The sequence below is a fragment of the Trachypithecus francoisi genome, unplaced genomic scaffold, assembly GCF_009764315.1.
Source record: "Trachypithecus francoisi isolate TF-2019V2 unplaced genomic scaffold, Tfra_2.0 Contig00737, whole genome shotgun sequence".
NCBI classification, from domain to species: domain Eukaryota; kingdom Metazoa; phylum Chordata; class Mammalia; order Primates; family Cercopithecidae; genus Trachypithecus; species Trachypithecus francoisi.
This window is the reverse complement of record NW_022680861.1, coordinates 147,873-168,077: the sequence shown is the minus strand read 5'-3', so window position 1 is coordinate 168,077 and position 20,205 is coordinate 147,873. Positions and strand designations below refer to the sequence as shown.

At 38.8% G+C, this 20,205-nt stretch overlaps 2 pseudogenes; both read left to right on the top strand.

Annotated features, from left to right (window-relative positions):
• The first annotated feature begins 672 nt into the window (after positions 1-672).
• On the top strand, positions 673-1,446 carry LOC117088211 (annotated as a pseudogene).
• A 63-nt stretch (positions 1,447-1,509) lies between these two features.
• LOC117088217 lies at positions 1,510-2,442 on the top strand (annotated as a pseudogene).
• Positions 2,443-20,205: the final 17,763 nt, after the last annotated feature.

Genomic DNA, 20,205 nt, shown 5'->3' with positions numbered 1-20,205 from the left:
TTAGCTGACTTGCCACGCTACACGGAGGAAATATTAAATGATCAGCTGCAATACTCTGAGCCCTGGGCTTTATTTTCCTTTTTACCGTAGGAGGTCTGACCAGTATTGTACTAGCAAACTCATCACTAGATATTGTATTACACGACACATATTACATCGTAGCTCACTTCCACTATGTCTTATCAATAGGAGCTGTCTTTGCTATTATAGGAGGCTTTATTCACTGATTTCCCCTATTCTCAGGTTATACCCTAGATCAAGTCTGCGCCAAAGCCCACTTTACTATTATATTTGTAGGTGTAAATTTAACCTTTTTCCCACAACATTTTCTAGGCCTATCAGGAATACCCCGACGCTATTCCGACTACCCTGATGCTTATACCACATGAAATATTGTATCATCTACAGGCTCCTTTATATCCCTAGTAGCAATACTACTAATAATTTATATAATCTGAGAAGCTTTCACCTCAAAACGTAAAGTACTATCAATTGAAGAACCCACCTACAACCTAGAGTGACTACATGGCTCTCCTCCACCTTACCACACATTTGATGAACCAACCTTCATCAAAGTTAAATAAAAAAGGAAGGAATTGAACCTCCTGAAACTGGTTTCAAGCCAATTCTATAACCCCTATAACTTTTTCAATGAGATATTAGAAAAATATTTCATGGCTTTGTCAAAGCTAAATTATAGGACATATCCTATATATCTTACATGGCCCACCCAGTTCAACTAGGCCTACAAGATGCCACATCCCCTATCATAGAAGAACTAATTGCTTTCCACGACCACGCCTTTATAATTGTATCCCTAATTAGCTTTCTTGTCCTATACATTTTATTATCAGTGCTAACAACAAAATTAACTAGCACTAACATCACAGATGCTCAAGAAATAGAGACTATTTGAACGATCTTACCCGCAATTATTCTAGTCTTAATTGCTCTTCCATCTCTACGAATTCTCTACTTAACAGACGAAATTAATGATCCCTCATTTACTATTAAATCAATTGGACATCAATGATACTGAACCTATGAATATACAGACTATGGGGGTCTAATCTTTAATTCTTATATACTCCCCCCACTATTTCTAAACCCGGGGGACCTTCGACTTCTAGAAGTTGACAACCGAGTGGTACTTCCAATTGAAGCCCCTGTCCGTATAATAATTACATCCCAAGACGTCCTACACTCATGAACCATCCCTACTCGGTCTAAAAACAGATGCAATTCCAGGGCGCTTAAATCAAACCACATGTAATGCCATACGACCAGGTGTCTACTACGGACAATGTTCAGAAATCTGCGGTGCTAATCACAGTTTTATGCCAATTGTTGCAGAATTAATTCCACTAAAAATTTTCGAGATAGGACCCGTATTCACTTTATAGATATACTAAATGCACCTCACCTAGCCCACTCTTAAAATATTAAGACCCACTGTATAGCTACTATAGCATTAACCTTTTAAGTTAAAGATGAGAAAGCACTTTTCTCTGCAGTGAAATGCCTCAATTAAATACATCTACATGGTTTATTACCATTATAGCCATGCTACCTGCAGTATACCTTATTATGCAATTAAAATTACTAAATACAAACTACTATTTACCCCATCACAAAAAACCCCTAATACGCAGGTATTTAATAATCCTTGACAACTAAATGAACGAAAATTTATTTACCCCATTTACAACCCCAACACTCCTAAGTCTACCCGCTGTAGTACCCATTATTCTATTCCCACATTATTTTCCAACCTCCAAACACCTTGTTACAACCGACTAATTACTATTCAACAAAATCTGACTCAACTTATCCTAAAACAAATAATAATAATTCATAATACAAAAGGACTAACTTGATCCCTAATACTAATATCTCTAATTATTTTTATTGCTACAACCAACCTCCTCGGACTATTACCTCACTCATTTACACCTACCGCCCAGCTGTCTATGAATTTGGCAATGGCAATCCCTCTATGGGCTGGTACAGTAATTACAGGCCTTCGCTTCAAAACCAAAAGTTCCCTAGCCCATTTTCTACCACAAGGCACACCCACACCTCTTATCCCCATACTAGTAATTATTGAAACTATCAGCTTCTTTATTCAACCAGTAGCCCTAGCTGTACGCCTGACCGCTAATATCACAGCGGGACATCTACTCATGCATCTAATCGGAAGTGCCGTACTAGCACTATCAACCATTAATTTTCTTGCAACTTCTCTGACCTTCGTGCTCCTGTTGCTACTAATAATTCTAGAAATTGCAGTTGCCCTAATCCAAGCCTATGTCTTCACGCTCTTGGTAAGCCTTTATTTACATGATAATACTTAATGACCCACCAAACTCACCCCTATCATATAGTCAAACCCAGCCCATGACCACTAACAGGAGCTTTCTCGGCTCTCCTAGATGAAGGCTGCCACACAGAAGCCATGGGCTTCTCATCCAGGAGCCTCCGTAGACCTAACTATCTTCTCACTTCATCTAGCAGGTATTTCTTCTATTCTAGGGGCTATTAACTTCATTACAACTATTATTAATATAAACCCCCACAATAGGCTCCAAGTGGGCCTGAGCAACAGGTCTACTTGGCTTGATATTTTGTACCACCTGAGCAGGCAGTCTGACCATTCTCAGATCTCAACCTCCGCGTTGGGAGATCCTCGACTCTCCCCAAAGCTGTCAGACAGAGTCGTTCGCGTCTGCACTTCCCCTATTGGACTTCAGCTTTGCGCTGTCCCCAGAGATGGAGTCTACAGAGACAGGCAGGCTTCCTTGAGCTGTTGTGAGCTCCACCCTGTTCGAGCTTCCCAGCGACTTTGTTTACCTACTTAAACCTCAGCAATGGCGGGCGCCCGTCCCCGAGCCTGGCTGCTGCCTTGCGGATAGATCGCAGCAAACTGCTGTATTAGCAGTGAGGGAGGCTCCGTGTTTGTGGGACCCTCCTGGCCAGGTGTGGGATATATTCTCCTGGTGTGCCTGTTTCCTTAAAGCGCAGTATTGGGGTGGGAGTTACCCGATTTTCCAGGTGTTGTGTGTCTCAGTTCCCCTGGCTAGGAAAACGGATTTCCTTCCCCCTTGTGCTTCCAGGTGAGGCGATGCCTCGCCCTGCTTCAGCTCTCGCTGGTCAGGATGCAGCAGCTGACCAGCACCGATTGTCTGGCACTCCCTAGTGAGATGACCCTAGTATCTCAGTTGAAAATGCAGAAATCACTGATCTTCTGTGTCGCTCGCGCTGGGAGTTGGAGACTGGAGCTGTTTCTATTCGGCCATCTTGCTCCGCCCCAAGGACGTGAATATTTTCAAGAGTATTTTTCAAGTACAAAGTACCTTTCTCTTTAAAAATACTGCTGTCCATTTTCTTGCCTGTAGAGATGAAATTTTGTTATTCACACATTCCCATTAGTTTTTGCTCGCTTCTAGGAAAACTACTGACGTTTACATTTTTTCCAGGGATTCAGCCATGTTGCCAAATATCCATATTGATTTTCATAACATTTAATTTGATTCTTCTGATCTTTCTAGACACATGAAGAAATCTTCTACAAATAAGAATAATCTTGTCTTTTCATTCCCATATCTTTAGCTAACTCAGTAATACACCTTTTTGCATTTGCAGGAGATCATGTCTTAATGTGTCTTTTTATTCCAGGGACTCAGCATCACCCAAGGCACCTAGAGTTGGTTAAGAGGCCCTTGCTGAATAACAATTTGTGCTTCACACGGGGCATGTGAAGTGCTGCCATCTTATCCCCTTGCTGTATGCATATCTTACTAACCAATGATGACATAACCTAATGCAGGGCTCAGTGTCACTTTTCAAATATATTCTTTCATTTATTTCTTAAAGTTTCCTGTGCAGTAATGGTAATAATTCTTCCCATTGCACAGATTAATTAACTGAGTCTCCTAGAGATGACATCTCTTGCTTTCTCAGTGGTGCTCCCTCCCACGGTTTCCTGTTTACCAGTGAGACTTCATTCTCTCAGCTTCTGGGAGTGTGGCCACTGATGGTTCACAGCTGAGTCCCTCTGTGGGCATTGATCTGAGTCAGAGGAAGCTGCTTTGTCCAAGTTCATGCCCTTCCTGGAACTTCCTCTTTCAAATAAATGGCTTCTATGGGAATACAAAGGCCTGATCTTCTGCCCCAGTGTGCTACCACTCTGAGGCCATCACCATTGCAGAGCTCCCCACGGGCCTGGCTGTGGCCTCTGCTGAGCTGCACCCCTGACTGACTTCTCCCTCTGCCCTGCCCCATGCCCCTGCCTCCCCAGCACATGCCTCAGTGAGCCTCTTGCCCAGGAATCTCCATCTGAGTCTGTTTCCAGGAACCCTAACCAAGAGATGGTGGATTCAAGACCCACATCACAAACATCCTGCCTTTTAAACTACAGGGGGTGTTAAGTTTGTGAAAGTTTGGAACATTTTTGTCTAGGAGATTGGATATCTCCCTTCAACAGATGATCCAAATGTTCGCACACCTGAGACCTGCTGAAGAAAACCAATGCTTCATCTGGAAAGTTACTTGTTCCCAAAAATCTCTTGCTCAGCTGGGTCTTTTTTCCCCTCTTCATCCCTAGTGAAGTGCAACCCAAAGTGTCCATCTGTATTCGACTTGGTGAAATATTTTCACTCATATAAGTTTCTTTGATCCACCTGATGAGGAAGACTTTGCCCCCAGCCATAACATCTGTGCACCTGCTGCTCTGCCCTCGACCCCTCTCTCCCAGTAGAAGCCTGAATCACTAAGTGCACCCTCCGCTGAGAGCATGAGGCCCAGATTGGCTCCCCCTCTCGTGGCTGCCTGGGCACTGCTTCACTTCCCACATCACACACTCGGTTAAATCCCATGGGGGTGGAGAGCAAATGGAAGCAGATGCTGCCCGTGCTCCCTGCCAGACCATTCTCCTCCTGGCTTCCTCGGTGAGGCACAGTGGGTGCTGGCCTCAGGGCTGTTTCAACAGCTTCCCCTCTCCGTGTCATTTCCCCCTCCATGTTCATGGCAGCCACCCTTGGTCAATGCAGCTCTGAGTGGGGAAGGCATTTCAGAGCCTTGGACCAGAGGTACCTCCTGTCCTGAGGGCTGCACCCCCTTCTCTCTGAACTAAAATAGCAAAGAGAAGGACCATGTGGGCTTGGGGCCATGTAACTTAAGGCTGTAGCCTCCTGCTAGAGGCACAAATATCTACCATTCTATGAATGATGCTGACACTGAGATTGTTTTTATTAACTGAAACATCCTCCTTGGAAAACACAGTCCACTTCATGCCAGTCCCATTTGTGTTTTAACTTCTCTAACCCTAATATTAAGTTTGACATGAGGACTTTTTAAAGCGTCAAGTCCAGAGAATGGGCTGGTAGGTGTGAATTGACAAAACCACCCAGACTGGGGCACACCCTCCCAGGATGGATGACAGCAGGTGCCGCTTTCTCTGGGTGATCTTGCTTGTCTTTGGTCTGGTTGGCATTACTCCCAGTCAGTTACACACACATACTCACACTTTTGGACTTTGTTTCCGTATAGGGGCCTAAAGTCTCTTGTGGAAAGAAGCAGACATCGATTGCTATCTAGTTAGTGTCTAGGATATTTGATTAGAGTAGCTCAGTCCTTGGAGTCTGCTCAACTCTGCAAGCACAGATGGAATTTATGGCCTGGTGAGCTCCACCGAGGCCTGGCTCCTGCGTGTGGACACAGCCAGCCCCCTCCTCCTGGTCTGACCAGGAGCCCAGGCCAAACCAGCAGTCCAGCTTCTGGGGCCAGTAGCCTGTGTGTTTACTATTTCACACACAATGTATGTAGTAATTACAGAAATCTGTGTAACTTGCAAAAGATTTATTATTATTTTCAAAATACATATTAGAAACTATAAAAGGTCATCACATAAATATGCAATGAGACCTTCCCAACAGTGCTCTTTCTTAGATTACAAATAAAAATTAAAGCAAGTTGTGTGATTTCTCTGAATCCTGTTGCTGATGTTGAACACTCAGCATTGAGGCACAGATTCATTTAGAAGACATTAATTAAAGTTAACCTTTTATCTTTTGAATTTCTTGTTACATTATCAAAAACAGTTTTAAGCCAACATTAATTTTCATAGGTTTCCGATTTATAGCTAATTGATTATCTAATATTAAGTAGTATGAACCAAGTAGGAAATTAAATCCTATTTTATGTGCCTGAAAGGTCAGTAAACAATGGAATAAATGAAAACATGAGAAAATAACAATTATTGGCTATATTAATATATATCTTATTGTTCTTATTAAACATTTTAAAAGTTACATATATAAAAAGTATTTGAAATCTTGATTAGGTAAAGTTTGTTTGTTTTTTTTCCCCCCTCTGCCATTGGTGACAGCCACTGCAGCAACAGCCACTGCAGCCGGGCAGAGCGTAGAAAGGCAATGAGGTAGGTGCGCTATCCGGAGCTACACTGCCCATGGCGGGGGCTGGTTGGGGTGTTACTCCGGGCGTCCCTACTTTAAGTGTGCTATCCGGTGTTGCGCTGCCCGCAAGCTGGTGGGTGTGCGGGTTGGGGCCATTATTATGATTACACTGCAGACTGCGCCCGGATGCGGGGACTGATTGGGCGCTGACTGGTCCGGCTTTACTGTCCACAGTGGGGTGGGGATGCTATCGGCGCTGCACTGCCCGTGGCTGAGGGCTTGTTGGGGGCCATTAATATTATTAGTCATCTGATCTTTGACAAAGGAGCAAAGACAATACAGTGGAACAAAAATAGTCTTTTCCAATTCTGTGAAGAAAGTCATTGGTAGCTTGATGGGGATGGCATTGAATCTATAAATAACCTTAGGCAGTATGGCCATTTTCACGATATTGATTCTTCCTATCCATGAGCATGGTATGTTCTTCCATTTGTTTGTGTCCTCTTTTATTTCACTGAGCAGTGGTTTGTATGGAATACTATGCAGCCATAAAAAAGGATGAGTTTGGGTCCTTTGTAGGGACATGGATGCAGCTGGAAACCATCATTCTTAGCAAACTATCACAAGAAGAGAAAACCAAACACCGCATGTTCTCACTCATAGGTGGGAATTGAACAATGAGATCACTTGGACTCGGGAAGGGGAACATCGCACACTGGGGCCTATCATGGGGAGGGGGGAGGAGGGAGGGATTGCATTGGGGAGTTATACATGATATAAATGATGAATTAATGGGTGCTGACGAGTTGATGGGTGCAACACACCAACATGGCATCAGTATACATATGTAACAAACCTGCACGTTATGCACATGTACCCTAGAACTTAAAGTATAATAAAAAAAAAAAAAGGAAAACAATGGAATGGATAGGAATGGAATACAGAATGGAATGGAATATGGAATGAAATGAATGAAATATGAAATGAAATAGAATGGAAAGGAAGGGAAAGGAACGGAATGGAAAGCAACATGGAATGTTGTGAAACATGGAATGGAATGGAATATGGAATGGAATAGAATGAAATGGAATTAAACATAGAATGGAATGGAAAGGAAAGGAATACGGAATGGAATAAAATGGAGTATGGAAAGGAATGGAATTTGGAATGGATGGGCTGGAATGGAATGGAATATTTAATGGAATGGAGTATGGAACGGAATGGAATGGAACGGAATAAAATGGAATGTAATGGAATGGAAAATGGAAAGGCATGGAATATGGAGTGGAATGGATCGGAATCAAATGCAATGGAACATGGAATGGAATAGAAGGGAATGGAATATCGAATGGAATGGAATATGGAATGGAATTTCATGGAATATGGGATGCAATGGAATGAAATGGAATGGAATATAGAACGGAATTGAACAGAATGAAATGGAACATGAAATGGAATGGAATGGCATGGGATGTCGAATGGTAAGCAATGTCATTGAATCGAATCAAAAGGAATGGAATACAGAATGCATTGGAAGATGGAATGGAATGGAATTTGGAATGGAATGGAATGGAGTGAAAGATGGAATGGAATGGAATACAAATGGAATGAAATGGAATATGTAATGGAATGAAATGTAACGGAATGGAATGTAATATGGAATGGAATGGAATGGAATATGGAATAGAATGTAATATGGAATGGAATGGTATATGGATTGAAATAGAAAGGAATGGTATGGAGTTGAATAGAATTTAATGCAATGGAATAAGGAAAGGAATGGGATCAAATGGAATATGGAATGGAATGGAATGGAATGGAATGAAATGGAATATGGAATTGAATGGAATACAGAATTGACTGGAATGGAACGGAACGGAATGGAACGCAAAGGATTGGAATGCAATGTGGAATGCAATGGAATGGAATGGAACGGAATGGATATGGAATGGAATTTAATGTGGAACCGAATGAAATGGAACGAAATTTAATGCAATGGAATGGAATGGAATATGGAATGGAATGCGGTATGGAATGGAATGGAATATGTAATGGAATAAAAAATCGAATGGAATGGAATATGAAATGGAGTGGAATACGAAATGGAATGGAATGGAATGCAACAGAGAATAGATCAGAATATGGAATGAAATGTAATAAGGAATGGAATGCATTGGAATATGGAATGGAATGGATTTGAATGGAATATGGAATGGAATGGAATGGAATGGAATATGTAACAAAATGAAATTTAATGTAGTGGAATGTAATTGGAATGGGATGAAATGGAATGGAATGGAATATGTAACAAAATGAAATTTAATGTAGTGGAATGGAACAGGGTATGGAAGAGAATATGAAGTGGAATGGAATGGAATGCAATAGAAAGCAATGGAAAGGAATGGAATGGAATGCAATATTGAATGGAAGGAAATATGGAACGGAATGAAATGGCATGGAATGGAATGGAATATGGAATGGAGTAGAATGTCATGGAATGGAATATGGAATGGAATGAAATGGAATGGAATGGAGAATGCAATGGAATGGAATGGAATGGAAAATAATGGAATAGAAAGGAATGGAACACGGAAAGGAATGGAATACAGAATGGAACGAAATGGAAGAGAACAGAATGAAACATGAAATGAAATGAATGGAATGGAATGGAAGGGAATGGAATTGAGTGGAAAGGAAAATGGAATGCAATGGAATATGGAATGGAATGGAATATGGAATGGAATATGGAATGGAAGAGAACGGAATGGAGCGGAATGGAATATGGAATGGAATGGAATGGAATGATATGAAATGAAATGAAATTGAATATGGAATGGAATGGAATAAGGAATGGAATAAAATGGAATATAGAATGGATTGGAATTTTGAATGGAATGAAAAGTAATGCAATGAAATGCAATGGATTATGGAATGGAATGGAATATCGAATGGAATGGAATATGGAATGGAACTTAATGGAATATGAGATGGAATTTAATGGAATTTGAATGGAAAGGAATATGAAATTGAATGGAATGGAATGAAACAGGAAGGAACAGAATGGAATGGAATGGAATATGGAATGGAACGGAATGAAATGGAATGGAATATAGAATGGAATATGGAATGGAATGGAATGGAATGGAATGGGATATGGAATGGAATGGAATTTGGAATGAATGGAACGGAATATGGAATGGAATGAAATGGAATGGAATGGAATGGAATGTGGAATGCAATAAAATGGAATAGAGTGGAATGCAGTGGAATATGGAGTGGAATGGAATATGGAGTGGAATGGAATGGAAATGTATATGGAATGGAAAGTAACGCAATACAGAATGGAAGGATATGGAATGGAATATAATGGAATGGAAAATGGAAAGTAATGGAATTGGATATGGAAAGGAATGGAATATGGAATGGAATTGGTTATGGAATGTGATGGAAAGGAATGGAGTGGAAAGAAACGGAACGGAATGAAATGGAATGGAACATGGAACGGAATGGGCTAGAATGGAATGGAGTGGAAGATGGAATGGAATGGAATGGAATGGAATATGGAAGAGAATATGTAATTGACTGAAATGGAATGGAATAGACTGGACTGGAATGAAATGCACTTTGGAAGGGAATGGGATATGGATTGGAATGGAATATTGAATGGAATGGAAAGGAAAGGAATATGGAATGGAATTGAATATGGAAAGGAATGGAATGGAAAGAGAAGGACTGGAAGAATTTGGAGTGGAATGGAATGGAATAGAAAGAAATGTAACGGAATGGAATGGAATGGAATGGAATTGGATATGGAATGGAATGTAAAAAATAATGCAACGGAATATGGAATGGAATGGAATAGAATGGAATGGAATATGGAATGTAATATAATGGAAAGGAATGAAATAACAAACAGAATGAAATGGAACGGAACGGAATGGAATGGAATGGAATATTGAATGGAATGGAATTGGAATGGAATAGAATATGGAAGTGGAATATGGAATGGAATATGGAATAGAATGGATTGGAATGGAATTAAATAGAAGGGATTGGACTGGAAAATAGTATGGAAGGGAAAGGAATAAGGAATGGAAGGGAACATGGAATGGAATGGAAGGAAAGGAAAAGAAAGGAATGGACTGAATACGAAATGGAAGGGCATGGAATATGGAATGGAATGGAATGGAAAGGAATTAAATATGGAATGGAGTTTAATTGAATATAGAATGAAATGGAATGGAATGGAATGGAATATGGAATGAAATAGAATATGCAATGGATTGGAATATGGAATGTAATGGAATGAAATATGGAATGGAATGGAATGGAATATAAAATGGAATGGAAAGGAATATGGAATGGATTGGAATATGGAATGGAATGGACTGGAATTGGACGGAATATGGAAAGAAATGGAATAGAATGGTATATGGAATGTAATGGAATAAGTAATGGAATGGAATATGTAATGAAATGGAATATTGGGTGGAATGGAACGAAATATGGAATGCAAAGGAATATGGAATGGAATGGAATATGGAATGGAATGGAATGGAGTGGAATATGGAATGGAATATAGAATGGAATGGAATGCAATGCAAGAGAATGTAATGGAATATGGAATGGAATGGAATACAATGGAAAATGGAATGAAATTGAATATGGAATGGAGTGGAATACGGAATGGATGGAATGGAATGGATTATGGAATTGAATGGAATAATCAATTATGGAATTGAATGGAATGAATTCAATGGAATGGAATGTGGAATATAATGGAATGGAATATGGAATGGAATGGAGAAAAATATGGAATGACATGGAATAGAATGGAGTACGGAATCAAATATGGAATGGAATGGAATGGAATGAAATAGAATAGAAAGGACTGGAAAGGAGGCCGGGCGTGGTGGCTCAAGCCTGTAATCCCAGCACTTTGGGAGGCCGAGGCAGGCGGATCACAAGGTCAGGAGATCGAGACCATCCTGGCTAACACAGTGAAACCCCGTCTCTACTAAAAAGTACAAAAACTAGCCGGGCGAGGTGGCGGGCGCCTGTAGTCCCAGCTACTTGGGAGGCTGAGGCAGGAGAATGGCGTGAACCCGGGAGGCGGAGCTTGCAGTGAGCTGAGATCCGGCCACTGCACTCCAGCTCGGGGGACAGAGCGAGACTCCGTCTCAAAAAAAAAAAAAAAAAAAAAAAAAAAAAAAAAAAAAAAGAAAGGACTGGAAAGGAATATGGAAGGAAAGGATTATGGAAGGGAACGGAATATGGATGGAATGGAATGCAATGGAAAGGAAGAATGGAACGTAATATAAAATGGCATGGAATGGAATTGGAATGGAAAGGAATGGAATGGAATGGAACGGAAAATGGAATGGAACGGAATATGCAATTGAATGGAACATGGAATGGTATGGAATGGAATGAAATCGGGAAGGCAATGGAAAATGGAATGGAATGCAATGGAATGGAAAATGGAATGGAATATGAAATGCAGTGGAATATGGAATGGAATGGTATACGGAGTAAGAATGGAATGGAATGGCATGGAATGGAATATGGAATGGAAAGGAATGGAATGTAATGGAAAGGGAAATGGAATGGAATGGAATACGCAATTGAATGGAATATGGAATGGTATGGAATGGAATGAAATCGGAATGCAATGGAAAATGGAATGGAATGCAATGGAATGGAAAATGGAATGGAATATGAAATGCAGTGGAATATGGAATGGGAATGGTATACGGAGTAAGAATGGAATGGAATGGAATTTGTTATGGAAACCAAAGGAATGGAATGGAAGATGGAACGGAATGGAATGGAATATGGAATGGAATATGGAATGGAATGGAATGGAATTGAAGGGAATATGGAATGGAATGGAATATGGAACATAATACAGTGTAAAGGAATGATATGGAAAATGGAATGGAACAGAATGGAATGAAACATGGAATGGAAGGGAATATGGAATGAGATGAGATGGAATGGAATGGAATATGGAACGGAATAGAATGGGATGGAAATGAGTGGAATGGAATATGGAATGGAATGAAATGGAATGAACGGAATGGAATATGGAGTGGAATGAAATGGAGAGATGGAACGGAATGGAATGGAATATGAATAGAATGAATGGGATGGAATATGGAATGGATGGAATCGAATGAATAGAATGCAATGGAATAAGGAATGGAATGCAGCCTAATATTGAGTGAATGGAATATATAATGGAATGGAATTGGAATATGAATGGAATGGAAGGAATATGGAAGGAATGAATAGGAATTCAATGGAAAGGAAGGAAAAGCAACGAATGGAATGGAAGGAATATGTGAATGGAATGGAATATGGAATGGAATAGAGCATTGATGGAAGGGAATAGGGAATGTAATGAAATGGAATGGAATATGGATATGGAATGGAATGAAGTCTATGGAATTTAATATGGAATGGAATGGATTTATAAGACTGGAGGGGAATGGCATGGAATGGATTGGAATATGGAATGGAATAGAATGAATTGAATAGATTGGAATGGAATATGGAATGGAATGAATGGAGTGGAATATGCAATAGAATAGATGTATGGAATGGAATATGAAATGGAGTGGAGATGGAATGGAATGGAATATGGTGAATATGGAATGGAATGGCTGGAATATGGAATGGAAACCCCTGTAATGGAATTGAATATGGAATGGGATGGACTGGATGGAACTGGATAGAATGGAATATGGAATGGAATGAATGGATTCAATGGAATGTGGAATAAATGCAGCGGAATGTAATATGGAATGGAAGGGAATGTTATGGAATATGGATTGGAATGTAATATGGGATGGAAATGAATGGATATGTACGAAACTGAATATAAAATGGAATGGAACAAAACGGAATGGAATGGAATGGAATGGAAGGAATATGGAACGCAATGGAATATGGAATACAATGGAAATATGGAATGGAATGTATGGAATGGAATGGAACGGAACGGAAAGGAATGGAATATGGAATAGAATGGAATGGATGGAATATGGAATGGAATGGAATCGAATGAATAGAATGCAATGGAATAAGGAATGGAATGCAGCAGAATATTGAGTGGAATGGAATAGAATGGAATGGAATATGGAATGGAATGGAATGGAAGGAATATGGAAAGGAATGGAATAGGGAATTCAATGGAAAGGAAGGAAAAGCAACGGAATGGAATGGAAGGAATATGGAATGGAATGGAATATGGAATGGAATAGAGCATTGAATGGAAGGGAATAGGGAATGTAATGAAATGGAATGGAATATGGAATATGGAATGGAATGAAGTCTAATGGAATTTAATATGGAATGGAATGGAATTTAATAAGAATGGAGGGGAATGGCATGGAATGGATTGGAATATGGAATGGAATAGAATGGAATTGAATATGGATTGGAATGGAATATGGAATGGAAATGAATGGAGTGGAATATGCAATAGAATAGAATGTAATGGAATGGAATATGAAATGGAGTGGAATATGGAATGGAATGGAATATGGAATATGGAATGGAATGGAATGGAATATGGAATGGAAACCCCTGTAATGGAATTGAATATGGAATGGGATGGACTGGAATGGAATGGAATAGAATGGAATATGGAATGGAATGAAATGGAATGCAATGGAATGTGGAATAAAATGCAGCGGAATGTAATATGGAATGGAAGGGAATGTAATGGAATATGGATTGGAATGTAATATGGGATGGAAATGAATGGAATATGGTACGAAACGGAATATAAAATGGAATGGAACAAAACGGAATGGAATGGAATGGAATGGAAAGGAATATGGAACGCAATGGAATATGGAATACAATGGAATATGGAATGGAATGGAATATGGAATGGAATGGAACGGAACGGAAAGGAATGGAATAGGAATAGAATGGAATGAATGGAGTATGTAATAGGATCGAATATGGAAAGGAACACAAGGAATGGAATTTAAAGAATATGGAATGGAATAGAATATGGAATGGAATAGAATGGATTTGAATATGAATGGAATAGAATATGGAATGGAATGGAATATGAATGGAATGGAATATGGAATAGAATGAAATGGAATACGGAATGGAATGAATGGAATGAAATAGAATGCAATGGAATAAGGAATGGAATGCAGTAGAATATTGAGTGGAATGGAATATAGAATGGAATGGAATATGGAAAGGAATGGAATAGAGAATTCAATGGAAGGAAGGAAAAGGAACGGAATGGAATGCAACGGAATATGGAATGGAATGGAGTATGGAATGGAAGAGAGTATGGAATCGCATGGAATGGCATGGAATGGAATGGAATGGAATATGGAACAGAATGGAATGGAATGGAATGGAATATGGAATGGAAGGGAGTGGAAGGAAATGGAATGCAATGGAATATGGAATGGAATGTGATAGAATATGGAATGGAATGGAATATGGAATGGAATGGGATATGGATTGGAAAGGAATGGAATGGAATATCGAATTGAATAGAATTGAATGGAATGGAATATGGAATGGAATGGAATGGAATATGGAATGGATGGAATAGAATGAAATGGAATGGAATAAATAGAAGGGAATGGAATGGAATATCCACTTGAATGTATATTGAATGGAAGGGAATGGAATGGAACTGAACGGAAGGAAATATGAATGGAACAGCATGGAATGGAAGGAATGGAAGGAAATAAATATGGAATGGAATGGAATACGCAATGCAATGTAATATGGAATGGAATGCGACGGAATAGGGAATGGATTGGAATGAAATAAGGAATGGAGAGGAATACAGAAGGAATAGGAATGGAATGGAATATCGAATGGAATGGAATGGAAAGAAATGGAATATGCAATGGGATGGAAAGGAATGGAATATGGAATGTAACGGAATGGAATGGAATGGAATGGAACACGGAATGAAATGGAATACGGAATGGAATAGAATGGAATGGAAAGAAATGAAATATGGAATGGGATGGAATGGAATGGAATATGCAATGGAACGAAATGGAATGGAATGCAATGGAATATGCAATGTAATGTAATGTAATATGGAATGTATTGGAATGGAACATGGAATGGAATGCGATGCAGAATGGATGAAATATTGAACGGATTGGAATGGAATGGAATGGAATGGGATACATAATGGAATGAAATATGGAAAGGAATAGATACCATGGAAGGAACCACGGAATGGATGGGATGGAACGGAATGGAGGTAACAGAGGGAACGACGGAATGGAAAATAAATGGAATGGAGTGAAATTGAATGGAATGGAGGATGGATGGAAGGAAATGGAATGGAACAGCGGGGAATAGAACGGAATATGAATGGAATGGAAGGGAACCGAATGAAATGGAATTTTAATGAGATAGAATATGGAATGGAATACAATGGAATGGAATGGAGTGAAATATGGAATGCAATGGAATATTGAATGGAATGAAATGGATTTGAATATGGAATGGAATGGAATATGGAATGGAATGAATATGAAATGGAAAGCAATATGGAATAGAATGGAATGGAATGGAATATAGAATGAATGGATGGAACGAATGGAATGCAATGGAATATGGAATGGAATGCCTGGAATATGGAATGGAAAGGAATGGAATGGAATATGGATTGGAATGGAATAAGGAACTGAATGGAAAGGAACGAAGTGGAACGGAATGGAAGGGAAGAGAATATGGAATACAATGCAATGGAATTAAATTGAATGGAAAGGAATAATATCGAATGGAATGCAATGGAATCTGAAATGGAAAGGAATATGGAATGGAATGGAATGGAACCGGGCTGGAATAACATATGAATGGAATGAAGTAGAATGGATAGAATGCTATATGGAATGGAATGGAATGGAATGAAATGGAGTGAAATATGGAATGGATGAAATGGAATGGAATATGCAATGGAACGAAATGGAATGGAATGCAATGGAATATGCAATGTAATGTAATGTATATGGAATGTATGGAATGGAACATGGAATGGAATGCGATGCAGAATGGAATGAAATATTGAACGGATTGGAATGGAATGGAATGGAATGTGATACATAATGGAATGAAATATGGAAAGGAATATACAATGGAATGGAACACGGAAGGAATGGGATGGAACGGAATGGAAGGTAACAGAGTGGAACGGAATGGGAAATTAATGGATGGAGTGAAATTGAATGGAATGGAGGATGGAATGGAAGGAAATGGAATGGAACAGAGGGAATGAACGGATATGAAATGGAATGAAGGGAACCGAATGAAATGGAATATTTAATGAGATAGAATATGTAATGGAATACAAGGAATGGAATGGAGTGAAATATGGAATGCAATGGAATATTGAATGGAATGAAATGGATTTGAATATGGAATGGAAGGAATATGGAATGGAATGAAATATGAAATGGAAAGCAATATGGAATAGAATGGAATGGAATGGAATATAGAATGGAATGGAATGGAACGAAATGGAATGCAATGGAATATGGAATGGAATGCCATGGAATATGGAATGGAAAGGAATGGAATGGAATATGGATTGGAATGGAATAAGGAACTGAATGGAAAGGAACGAAGTGGAAACGGAATGGAAGGGAAGAGATATGGAATACAATGCAATGGAATTAAATTGAATGGAAAGGAATAGAATATAGAATGGAATGCAATGGAATATGAAATGGAAAGGAATATGGAATGGAATGGAATGGACGGGATGGAATATTAAAAGAATGGAATGAAGTAGAATGGATAGACTGCTATATGGAATGGAATGGAAATTGGAATGAAATGGAGTGAAATATGGAATGGAAAGTATTGGAATATGGAATAGAATGGAATATTGAATAGAATGGAATGGAATGGAATGCAATGGAAAGGGATGGAATATGGAACAGAAAGAAATGGAATGGAATGGAATGGAATATGCAATGGAATATGGAATGGAATGGAATGGAATTGAACGGAATATGGAATGGAATGGAATATGGAACACAATACAATGTAAAGGAATGGAATGGAAAATGGAATGGAATAGAATGGAAAGAAACATGGAATGGAAGGGAATATGGAACGGGATGAGATGAAATGGAATGGAATGGAATGGAATATGGAATGGAATAGAATGGGATGGAAATGAGTGGAATGGAATATGGAATGGAATGAAATGGAATGAATGGAATGGAATATGGCGTGGAATAAAATTGAAGAGAATGGAACGGAATGGAATGGAATATGGAATGGAATGGAATATATAATTGAATGTAATGGAATATGGAATGGAAGGAATACGAAACGGAATGGAATGGAATGGAATCCAATGGAATATGGAATGGAGTGGAATGGAATGGAATAAGGAATGGCATATGGAAAGGAATGGAATGGAATGGAATAGAATTGAACGGAAAGGAAGGGAATATGGAATGGAATGGAATATGGAACAGAATGGAATGGAATGAAATAGAATGCAATGAAATAGGGATAGGAATAGATAATTGAAAGGAATGAAATGGAATACGGCGTGGAATGCAATGGATGGGAATATGGAATGGAACAAGAAAGGAATGGAATGCATGGAATAGGGAATGGAATGGAATGGAATAAGGAATGGAATGGAATGAATGAAACGCAATGGCATATGTATGGAATGCAATGTATATGGAATGCATAGGAATGGAATTGGAATGGAATGGAATATGGAATGGAATGATATTTGATCAAATGGAATGGTATATGTAATGGAAAGAAATATGAAATGGAATGTAGAATGGAATGGAATATGGAATGAATGGAATGTAATGGAATGCAATGTAATATGGAATGCATAGGAATGGAATATGGAATGGAATGGAATATGGAATGGAATGATATATGATCAGAATGGAATGGTATATGTAATGGAAAGAAATATGAAATGGAATGTAGAATGGAATGGAATATGGAATGAAATGGAATAGTAATGGAATGCAACATAATGGAATGTAACGGAATAAGAGAATGGAATGGAAGGGGGTGACGGAAATGGAATAGAATGAAATGGAGTGGAATGGAATGGAACATGGACTGGAGTGCAATATGGAATAGAGTATAAAATGGAATCAAATATGGAATGAATGAAAGGAATGGAAAGGAACAGAAAGGAACGGATTATGAAAGATGAAGGGGAATGAAATGAAAGGGAATGGAATATGGAATGTAACGGAATGGAATGGAAATGAATGTGGAATGAAATGGTAAGCAGTAGAATCGAATGGAAAGGAATTTGGAATGGAAAGAATGGAATATGTAATGCAATGGAAGATGGAATGAAATGCAATCAATGGAATGGAATATTGAATGCAATGGAATGGAATGTGGAATGGAATGGAATATGATAGGAAATGGAATATGGAATGGAAAGAAATATGGAATGGAATGGAATGTAATATGGAATGGAATGGAATGAAATATAGAATGGAATGGAATGGAGTATGGAATGGAATATGGAATGGAAAGGAATGGAATATGATAGGGAATGGAATATGGAATGGAATGGAATATGGAATGGAATGGAATGTGGAGTGTAATGGAATATGAAATGGAATGGAATGGAATATGGAATGGAAAGGAATTCGAAATGGAATGTAATATGGAATGGAAAGGAATTCGAAATGGAATGGAATGGAATGGAATATGGAATGAAATGGAATAAGGAATGGAATGGAATATGGAATGAAATAGAATGTAATATGGAATGGAAGGAGTGGAATGGAATATGGAAAGGAATGGAATGAAATATGGAATGGAATGGAACATGACATCGAATGGAATATGGAATGGAATGGAATATGGAACAGAACATAGAATGGAATGGAATTTGGAATGGAATGGAACGGAACAAAGAGGAACGGAATGGAATGGAATGGAATATGAATTAAAATGGTGGAGAATGGAATGAAATGGAATGCAGTGGAATACGGAATGGAATGGAATATGGAGTGGAAAGAAACTGAGTGGAATGCAATATGGAATGGAATAGAATATGGAATGTAATGAAATATGGAAAGGATTGAAAAATGGCATGGCATGGAATGGAATGGAATATGGAATGGAAAGGAATGGAATGGAATATCGAGTAAAATTCATGGAGTGGAAAGTGGAGTGAAATGAAATGGAAGAATGGAATGGAATGGAATATGGAATGGAATGGAATGGAATGGAATATGGAATGGAATGGAAAGAAATGGATGGATGGAATGGAATGAAATGGAATGGAATATGGAATGGAATGGAATATGGAACGGAATGTAATGGAAAGAAATTTACTGGAATGGAACGAAATGGAATATGGAATCGAAAGAAAATATGGAATGGAATGGATTGAATGGAATATTATTGAAAAGTACTATGGAATAGAAGGGAATATTAAATGAAATGGAATTTGGAATGGAAAGGAATTGAATGGAACATGGAATAGAATGGAATATGAAACGGAATGGGATATGGAATGGAATGGAAGGGAATATGGAATGGAATGGAATGGAATGGAGAGGAATGGAATATTGAATGAAACGGAATAAGGAATGGAATGGAATGGAATGGAATATGGAATGAAATGGAATGGAATATAGCATGGAAATGAATGGAATGGAATGGAATATTGAATGGAATGGAATGGAATCAATGGAATATAGAATGGAATGGAATGGAATGGAAGGGCATGCCTTGGACTATGGAATGGAATGGAAGGGAATGGAAC